This window comes from Anas acuta, chromosome 5, assembly GCF_963932015.1.
Source record: "Anas acuta chromosome 5, bAnaAcu1.1, whole genome shotgun sequence".
Taxonomy (NCBI): Eukaryota; Metazoa; Chordata; class Aves; order Anseriformes; family Anatidae; genus Anas; species Anas acuta.
Window position 1 is genome coordinate 61,867,367 of NC_088983.1, and position 10,573 is coordinate 61,877,939.

At 41.0% G+C, this 10,573-nt stretch overlaps 1 long non-coding RNA gene across 1 annotated transcript; it reads right to left on the reverse strand.

The window, feature by feature from the left end:
- Nucleotides 1-459: 459 nt before the first annotated feature.
- Nucleotides 460-9,550, reverse strand: LOC137856610 (uncharacterized). The gene is made up of 4 exons (XR_011096626.1): nt 9,400-9,550; nt 7,676-8,554; nt 2,509-2,595; nt 460-624 (listed from the first exon to the last, which is right to left on the reverse strand). It is a non-coding gene; the product is annotated as an uncharacterized lncRNA (long non-coding RNA).
- Between the last annotated feature and the right edge of the window lie 1,023 nt (nt 9,551-10,573).

The following is a 10,573-nucleotide window of genomic DNA, read 5'->3' on the forward strand; positions in this document are numbered from 1 at the left end:
GATCACACCATATTTTCTCCCCTTAATGATAAAGGGTGCACAGGGTGCCTTGCCCAGAGATAGATGGGCACCCTGTAGAAGAGAATACTGACTTAGATGAATGCCACCAACATGGAGCACATTGATTTTCTCAGGAAGTGGAAAACATAATAGCAGTATTATTAGCCAGTTGAGAATCTAAGTTTTGCTTTTCTGGATGTCTGAAAATCCAGAAAACCAGCTGAATGTTGGGTTAAAAGATAACAATAATAATAATAGTAGTAATAAGAATAATAGCAATCAATCAATCAATCAATCAATCAAACAAAACACAAAAAATAGAGAAAGGAATGGAAATGGAAATTCCTCAATAAGCTCAACAAATGACAATCTGGCAAAATAACAGAAAAGGTAATTCCTAAGAGCAAGCATGTCTGACCCTTCTGTTGATGTCTCAGAGGTGGCACTGCTGGCAGAGGTAGTTTGTCACCTGATTAGCACGAGCTCTTGACGTATGGCTTGGTCTAGCCACCAGGCTGAACTTACCAGAGCACAACTGCCACCGAGACTTGGAGAACACAACTTCAGGCTGCTGCATCTGCAAGCAGGTCCATTATAAAGCTGCCACACCTTTCAGGGTCTTTGCTTCCAGGAAAAAAAAAAAAAAAAAAGCATTACTGGAAGCCAGGAAAGAGAGAAAGAGCTTCTAAGAAAATCAATCAGCTGTTTTGTAGGCTCAGCTTGCCAGCAGAGTGTGTCCCTCACAGGCCGGTGTGTCTTCAGGACTGAAGACAGATATTTCACTGAGGAACATTGTTTACAAAGAAGGATAACCATCTGCAATGTATTCCAGCATCAATCTCTCGATATATGTATATGTGATAGAAAAGAGGCTGCTAAGACAACTCATGCAATTTATGCGTTAAAGAAAAATCATTAATTTGGAGAGAAATTAGCAGTAAGGAAAAGAAAAATTTCAAGTGAAGACAGGTATTGAGGGTGCATTGAGTGAAAAAAAGTTCAATATCAAAATTATACAGGAAAACCTCTAGCTTGATTTGAGAACTAGTGGTGGTCTAGGACTTTCAGCTTCTTAAAAAATTTGCTATATCAACAAATTTAATTTTGAAAAAGATGCCATGTGCCATCATTTTGCTTTATCAGAGTGTTATCTTTGTGCAAGATAGAGCATTGGTTCGAGAAATAACAACACTGTCTGATAGCCTTCACTAAGCTTCAAGCTCCTGAATTGGAACTAAACATGGAGGCAACAGTGATCCATTCAACAGGGATAACTTTTAGTGCCAAAAAAAGTAAATTAATAGGTAAGTAGCCTGTACCTGAGACTCACGGAAATTTGAATTTGGTTGGATTTTGTTGCTATTACAGAAAACACATTTTTAGGATTGGCAGTCTTCAGAAAGGCTTTGGAAAGAGAAAAAGAAGCTGCTGTAATGGTCGGCGGCATGAACTGTCGCAGTTTCAGAGCTGAAGATCGTTCTGGTTAGTGTTTTTGCCGTGGGGCCACCAGTGGCTTCTGAATACAGGAAAAATGAGAGGATAATGGCTTGCTAGGAAAATCCGAGTTCTCTGAAAATCAATTTTAGAACTGTCGTAGGAACTCCTGGCTCCAGTTACAAGGTTGGTTCAAGCTACGCCTCTCGCAGTAGCTCATGACTAAGGAATCTTGGCAGATGCCTGTGTGAATACTTAGAAAAACAGAAACAATTTGGTTTTGCCATCTGTCTTGGGCAAGAACTCTGCATTGCTGATGTTTGATCCAGACAGGCTTATTGGGAAACTAATATCAGCCGTTGTCCTAAGCATGAGAGAAACGCATTGGCTTCTGAAGGGAATAAATATGTTCAGAAAAAGATGGAAAATTAAAAAGTCTGTTGCCTCATCTACTTGCAGAGATACAGATGTGCCTCATCCTTCAGGCATACAGGTTGCAGGAAGAGACTGCAAAGTCACTGACCTTGGCATGTACATATCCTAAAAATCCTTGGAAAACAGCCTTTTCTAACATTAAAACCCAGTATTTCAGCAACTCCTAACTCCCTCCATCTAAGGGATTGTTGGCTTTTGCACTTAACCTCTTGCTCTGGAAAAGTTTTTCATCTCAAGGTGAAAAATTTGGAAGCACAACTTCGGTTTTTCCAGAAGATGGCAGTGCCACTACAGAAAATAGCAGAGCTGTTGTGCTCCGAAGGTGACTGCTCTGTAATTTGCCAGCTCAGAACACATATATAACAAGTTTTGATTTTTTTTTTCTTAAATAGATGATCAGATAATTATACTTCAATGACTGTCAAAAGCAATAATGATAGCACTCATTACAACTTTAAAGTGTGTCTGGCTTCCCAAGGGCTCACAACAAACGTTAATTTATCCGAATGGATACAGGAGACGTAATTAGGCAGTAACTCATTTCTATCACATATCGTGTACGCTATAATTATTTTTGGCCACACGTGTTCACGCTGGGTGTTGAACTGCCCTCCTAACATCCACCTCTTGTGCTCCTACCTGGGGCAGTCACAGGTGTTGCAGTGGCAAGGAGGTAGAATTAAACACCGCCTTCAATCCCAGCACATCTGGCAGCACCCACAAGACCTGAAGAATAAAAGAGGCAAATAGATGTATGGAAAATTAATAAGGATCACAGCACCGCACCAGATGCAGCGGTATGCTGACTACATTGCTAAATAGATTGCACTATGATAGCCAGGCCATCTACAATAGCTTCAAGCTTTCATGAACTGTGCGAGCCGATGCCTTTAATTCTCAGGTTGAGCTTGATTCCTGATTGTTTTCATTACATTGCATTTCGGGGATTTTGTGGTATGATTACATGTGATTTACTAAAAATAACTGATCAATGAAAAGATGCAGAACTTACTGTGCTTCTCTTTCCATTCATTTATTATATTTTCGTGAGTCTTTCATTGAAAAAAAGAAAAAAAAAGAAAAAAAAAAAAGAGTCTATTCACACTAGAAAGGCTACCTACCAGTTCAGTGAGAAGAAGGCAAGCAAAGAGTTATTCTACACCCTGCTAACATATTCACAGAAAACTCATCCAATTTTGTTAAGACCTTTTGTGGAGAATCAAAAGTTGGTGAAGATTGTATTATAATTCCTCTTCCTGACCTGAAAGTCACACAGCTGGATTCAAGTAGGCCAGAAATGCATGCTTTACAGAAACACCTTGTGATTTTTTTTTTTTTAATTTTTTTTTTTGAAGCTCTGAAAGATTTTAGTGCTGACCCTGCCCTCCATACCAACAGCTGAGTCGCTTGCAGGAACTCATGACAGAAGACAAATTGTTGCAGCTGTCAAATAGCCGGCAGAAGGAAAGGATCACCTTGTTGCACCAGTGTTAGCCTCCACATTTCCCTTGCAATAGGGCAAAACTTACGTACTGCTCACTGTACCTTCGAGATTCCAGTTTTGTGGGGGACAATCAAGATTTAAATACCCTGGAGGAAAATAATTTGCTGCTTGATCCAGCAGCACCTTTTGAAGTCAATATAAAAGTGTTCATTCGCATCGATGAGATTCGGATTATATCCTTATTTTATTGTCAGTGGTAATATAATATAATATAAGTGGCTGGTCAACAGAGGTGGAAACCAGGAGGAGCACAGAGCCTGGACCAGCAGCTCTGCCCAGAGCAGGCGAGCACACAGAGAAAGTTGCATTTCTTCCAAGTGCTTCAGCAGGGGAAATTGTGCTGAGAAACCTTCATGAATTTTGTCAACATGGCTGGAATATGCAGTGGACCAAAAGCTGTTCTCATTTACACCTGCAAAACCCTCACCTATGCCATCCTAGTGATTTCAACACCAGGGAATTGTACCTAACAGGACAAAACCTATACCGTTTGCATTAATTACACGTTCGTTCTTCTCGTTCAGAGATGTGACTCTATACACGTGAGCAACAGCAAGCTAATACCAGAGCACATCTCAGTGTGAAAACTGAGCAGGCCAGGTGTAGGTGAGGTGTGAGGCATCAGAAACAGGAAAAAGGAGCACAAGATGAGGAGCAGCCAAGCATCAGGAGTAAAACACTTCTCGTGAAAAAAATGTGGCAGCGTGCAAATGCACAGAGCATACAACTCCAACAAGAGCCCATTGAAACCAATGAAAAATACTGAAAAGGCATTCAAGATTAAATAATCTTTGGCAGTGCTGCTGTGGGGACAGTTAATGCAGAGTTCCCATTAAAAATCTCTCAAGAGATCTTGTAAGACTAAATAAAATTAGCCCAAAGGCCCAAACTCTACCTTCAAATCAGGCATCATCTGCTGAAATTGAAGAGCCCTAAACAGTGTGAGAGCAGCAGATTCAGAGAAGCCATGAATAAATCTGAGTTTGTTGGGTGGGGGACTCGGGCACGAAGCAGGCGTTGATTGAGCCAGGAAAGAAAACCAATTTGTGCCACGCTTCTCTTCCCTACGTAGCCAACCCCCCAAAAGTCATGTGCGTCCTACCAGCCCCACGCAGCTCCTGACCCAGCTCACAATGTGCTGGTGATCTCAATTCCACATTTTTTTTCTAAAACAAAAAGAGAGAGAGAGAGCCCTGCCCTTGCTGCCAGCCCAGTTATTCTAAGGCACCCGCCAAACTTTTTATTCCGGTCGTTGCTGCATGAATTTGGCAAAGCCCAGGCATTGCCCAGTGTCTGCACCTGCAAATAATTCCACGGGAGCCCTTGGCGTTGCTGGTGGGACTTGGAGCTCAGCAGCCTCTGCTGGTCCATTAACTCCTAGAGATTTTTATTATGGAGCTAAAATTCATTCAACCACATCTCACGATGAGTAGGAAGTATAACACAGATATTAGGGCTGCACTTCGTAGAAACAGTCAGCAAGGCAGGTGCCACGCCACGCTGAGGACCACAGCCTTGTCGCCAGATGCACGGGTCTGGCCAACTCATCTGGTAGATGTCCCAACCCACTATGCAGTTTCTCCAGCACCACCAGGACGATACACATCCCTCATCAATACGGGACAGTTTATGGCTTGAAACGGGAGATAGCGGGTGGGTGGTAATGTAGATCATGGTACTTAATTGGACATAAGGCTTCCTAACATCCTCTTACTTTCCTAATTGCTAATATATTTAACACTGATGTTATCAATAGTCCACGATAAATAAAATGACTCCATATCAGCTCATTAGTTGATTAATTACACGGGGAGAAAGAAAAAGAATGAAGCCAAAAGTAGATGGAGGACCCAAGCTTCTCCCTGAGTGGAAGGAGCAGCCCCAGCTGGCCTACGTGTTTTTGGGGTTATTTATTTGCAGCAATGCGGCTTTGTGAAATACAAGTTAGAGGGAAATTAGGCCACCACTCTAGCATCAGCCTTCCTTTTGTTCTTTTTCAAACTTTAGGAGCAAAGGAGTTCCCAGATAAACCGCATCTTGGAGCTGTTGTTACCGCTGCAGGTTTGGTGAAACCTCTGGTGCTGCAGATCTAAGATTAAAACTAACATACATCTCAGCCTTAAAAAGCAACAGAAACAACCACCACCACTAACTAGCTGAGTGAGTGTACTAAGAAAGGGGATACGAAGTAATTTTATTATGAGAGCCAGGAGGAAAATTATTTCTAACTACCCAAACAAGCTCTCGGAGTTGCACTTGGTGAATGCTCACTCCGTATCTCTGTTTTCAGTAAGAATGAAATACCAAATACTTTTCCTACCGTATGCAAGAATCAAGTGAACTGACTGTTTTGGACTACTCAACCCAACAAACGCAAAGGTATTTCACACGACTGCTTCTAAAACAGAGGCCTAGGCCTAAGCACCATTATGCTTTGAAAATAAGCCCAGAAAAGGACATGAGGCCACTTAACGCAGCTCCACTGATGTGCAAGGCCTGCTAAGTCCACACCTGGAGGTCATCCCAGTCATCCTATTTATTTCAAAGTAAGGCTATATAGGATTGGGATTTTTTTTTTTTTTCTCTGGTTGTGTTTTTTGTTGTTGTTTCTGATCTAAGTGGGGCAGGAAACAGGAGAAGCTCATGCTCCAATCCAGTATTTTTTTTATACACTGATCTTCCCTTTAACTGTTCAGTGACCCAAAATTTGATCTATTCTCTCTAACATCATCTACAGAGCAAAATTATCAGACTTTCTTCCCAATAATAGGAAACAGATGGTTTCATTTTCCTCATTTACCATCTCCTTGAATGTGACTTTCAATGGGATGGAAACCCTCTGGCCAACCCATTCCTGGTCTTTTCCCTTTCAGCCTCTGCATGTGCTGTATAAAATTATTTTGACCACTGAGAAAATTGAATCACCCCACTAGACGTGAACAATGTAAATTTTAGATTTGCAGTTTTCCTATTTATTTTTTACAGTGAAACTCAAACTCCTTTTTTTTTTGCTTCATGCTGATTGTCCTTCTAGTGGATAAAAACAAACAACCAAAAAAAAAAAAAAAGAGAACCACAAAACCCATCAATTTTTCTTTTACCTTTATTTCCCCCGGTCTATGCAGATATTCCCTAGATACCATTATATGATTTCTTCCTCTTCATGAAGATCATAGTGAGGAATTGTTGCAGCCACAAATGGCATTTTTTTGTCCCATTTCTCCCCACAACCTACACTTACCCCTCTAGTTTTGTGTGATGATTTATTACTAAACAACATATTTTCCATTATAGCAAAGGAAGGGGGGTGGGAGGAGTACCAAACAAACTCCAGTGGCTGTATTCAAAGTGTAATGCTTCTTATCACAAATAATTTAAAAAATGCAAGAACCCCAATTTGCAGCTAGGAGGCCCACTTGAGGGATCAGTTAAAATTTACTCCTTTATACACATGCCAACTTTGACTTCAAAAAGACTTTATTCCCAAGGATAAACAACCCAATATTTGTGTAATATAATTAAGTGAAGGCATCTTTAAATGTCATACCAGCTTGTGCCATGCTTTAAATTGTTATGCATCAACAGAATTTAACGAGATGGCCAAGGATCCTGCTTCCTGCGTGAATGCGATAAGCCACAAATACTGTATAGCTCTTTAATAGATTGCCAAAATAAAGCATTTTGTATGCAAATTATTCATGGAGTGGCAAAGCTAATATAGTGCCAAAATTACGCCCACTGGTCCTCTGCAATTAGTAGTTAAGTTGAAGTATCTTCAAACTGCAGAATTTCTTTCAGTGTTTCCCAATACTTGAAGCATCTTTTCATTTATGGAATTATGAAATTGCAGCTTTTATTTTGCTTTAAGGTTCAGGGTACGCGTGCGCTACAGCAGAGGGGTGGCAGCTGGGATCTAATCAGAAGAATTGCACATAGGCTACGCAGAAAATAAATGCACAAGTCCAGTGACTTGCAAGAAAGTTGAAGGAGAGAAAAAAAAAAAAAAGAAAGGATTTTCCATCCAATTTTCCACCCATGCCACTAAAATAAAGTAAATGAGCTCTATGACATTGGGATGAAGAAAACAGCTAAGGAACACAGCAAATAAAATAAAAATACAAGCATCTGGTTCCCAGCTTTAGGATGGCTCACAGAGCCACCCCCACAAAACATCCTTTAGTTGCCTTCAAAATGTCCCAGTCCGAGGAACACCCATACGCTTATAGCGGTTCAGGAATAAAATGTCCTTGGGGTGCACAAGACAGAGGAGCCACAAAAAGCCAACACCTGTAAGTCACTTACCTGCTGCTTCACTTTCAGTGAAAAGCTCTTTCCCAGCTCTTCAACTGGCCAAGATTCTCTCTCAGACCAGCTTAGGGAGCCATGTAGAGAGGGGAAATAATTGCTCCTCCATGGAGAACTCCTTGGAAGAACTTTTACCAGCTGAACCAGGCAACCGCGAAGTATTCAGGCAACTGTTCCACTTTTGGGTGTCGCTTATAGCCCTGCGTGGAGATGAAGCACAATGAGGAAGCAGACGGGCATGTAGGTCACATCCACGTGCTGCGGTGTTAACGCTAACTGTATTTTCCACTTACAATCTAATCATCAGAAGAGTATAGCACGTGTCAGGGGCCCATGATGATGATTTAATGAGTCTGTGTCAAGCCACTTGGACCTGGGTGGCCTTTCTTAGCTAACTTGGAGGATTTACTACCAGATAAACAAAAAAAATGTAATTTTGATCACAAACTATTTTATGAAAATGTGGAATACCATAGGCAGCTGTTTTCAGTCCGGTGGACTCCAGGAGTTACAATCTACAGATTTTTATTTACGTGGGGGGAACGGGAGGACCCAAACTCAACAGCCCCCAATCCCATACTTTGATATTAAAGGACAAAATGGGTAGGAGGTCTTACAGCAAGAAAGCTGCAATCCTTGGAAAATAAATAAAAGCAGCTACCACTGTTGCTGACGCAGGTCTTGCATTTTGTCCCTTTTAGTGATGTTGGTTTAAATATCTGGCTAAGAGAGGCGGGCATTTCTGTGGTAAGTCCAGATGAAGGAGCGTGTGGCCCCACCACCTCTGCCAGCGGCTTTGCAAAGCAAACCTTGCACCGTCAGGATGACTTGGCGGAGCCTGTTGGTCAGGGCTCCACACTGACAACTTGTCGGCGACTTTGTAAAAAAAAAAAAATAATAATAATAAAATAAAATAAAAAAATGGCAACCAATGAAAATCAATCTTCTGATGCTCGGCTGCCTTAAATACCAGTAGAGCAAACAAACAGCCCTAAACAATACAGCAGAAACCATATATCAATTACCCTAAATGCTCAAGCATTTTTACTTCACAGCCTGCAACATCCACATGTAGTATCCGCACCCACTGCGCCGGGGTGATAATGGTGCCGCATTGTTCCTGGGCGCCTGGCGGTGAGATAAGGGCTGCCTGCACTTAGATGATAATGAAAGTGGGCAGACTTAACATTGTGATTTGAAAATTTCTTGGGTCTCAGAAAAAGGTTCTATTAAGCCCACTGACCCCAATTGAATATTAATTAGCTAATTAACAGATTTATTGTTCCACGCAATTTCTGGAGAGGCAATTTTTTTTCAAGTGCCATTATTTTTTTAAATTATTTTTTGCATTGTGTATAATTGAATCTTTGCAGCTGCCAGCATCTTCTGCATGATTTGGCAAAAAAAAGAAAGAAAAAGCACTTATAGCTTTCCCTTTTTTTCCAGACCCAAATGTTTCCAATCGCTTTAGTTAGTGCTTGGGGTGGGAGGGAGTGGGAAAGAGGCAGCTGATTTATGTCACAGTCTAGAGATTTATTCTTAAAAGCTTAACTTAAAAATGTCCACACTTTTTTTTTAATTCCTGTTATGATTCACTGGTCTATCTTTTAGCCTGAGGTGACTACAAGTGCACTATTATTCCCAGCAAAGAGACTGAAGTCTGTTCCCCGCCTCTCTTTATACACCCTTTTAAATATTGTGCATCTTGCTTCTCTTCTTACCTGTTTATTCTGGGTTTTTTCCACCATGAAACTGTTTTCTGCCCAGCTGGGGAGGGCAAGGGGCTTTCTGCCAGTCTCCATCCTCCTTGCAGCAGGGTCTCTTGTGCGAACCACATTTTTTCCCTCAGCACATTTTTGTCTCCATAGGTGAATCCTGAGAAAGCAAAGCATTTTTCAAAATGCTGAACGATTGGTAAAGAGAGACCAGATGCTATTTTACTGTATGGATGATTTCTGACAATTTCAAATAAGTATGTTTTGTGCAAACTTTCTGAAGAGCTTCACGCTGTAGTGAACAGACCCTCAAAAAAACTCTGGTGTCTACAGAAGCTCCACTCACCTGTTCCTCCACAGACAGAGGAGACCGACTGCAAGAAGTCTCCTTCTTGTACCTACCACAGCTACAGGTGTGTTCAATCTAAATTAAGGCCCATGAATGCTCACATAGTTCCTCCTTGGTTTTCCTCTCAGACTGTTGATTTTTTATTATTTTTTCCTTTTTCTTTATAACCAATCTGCAGATGTTCCATGAAATAATTCATTGGTAGCTTCCAAACAATTCCTGTTTCTACAGCTCACAGTTGTGTTTGGAGACCTGTGAAAAAGTTCCTCAATGACTTAAACCAACGTGGAGTCACAGAAATGCTGTTCTGTGAAATTAAACAACTCAAAATACATCCATCAAGAATCTCTTTCAAGTGTTACAGGTGATACTGGTCCAGGCTCTAGAAAATACTGCACAATGACAAAGAAATAACAGCATTTCTTCACATCCCACATTTATGAGGGGTAGATATGCAATGCTTTACTCAGTGTCCAGAACTAACTTGAAGAAGAAAAGCCACCAGAGTCAGATCTGAGCCCTGACTACAATTATTTTACCAATTACAGAGAGCAAAAGTGTTTGTATACAGATGTTTTTGTCCATCACAGAGAGAAAACTGAGCTGAAATATTCAAATCTGGATTTGGGTTCCTTACTCACAATGTGTTGGCTGGGACCTACCTCAGATGATACTGTTGTACATGGGTACCTACACAAGATCTCAGTGAAATACCTTAAGAGTTCTATGCAATGTTCTCAAGATTGGCCTGGGTGAATCAAGACATTTTAATGAAGTGCTGCTGGCACAAGCTTCTTTTTATTTGTTTTTGCACCTTTTTCACGGCTGTAT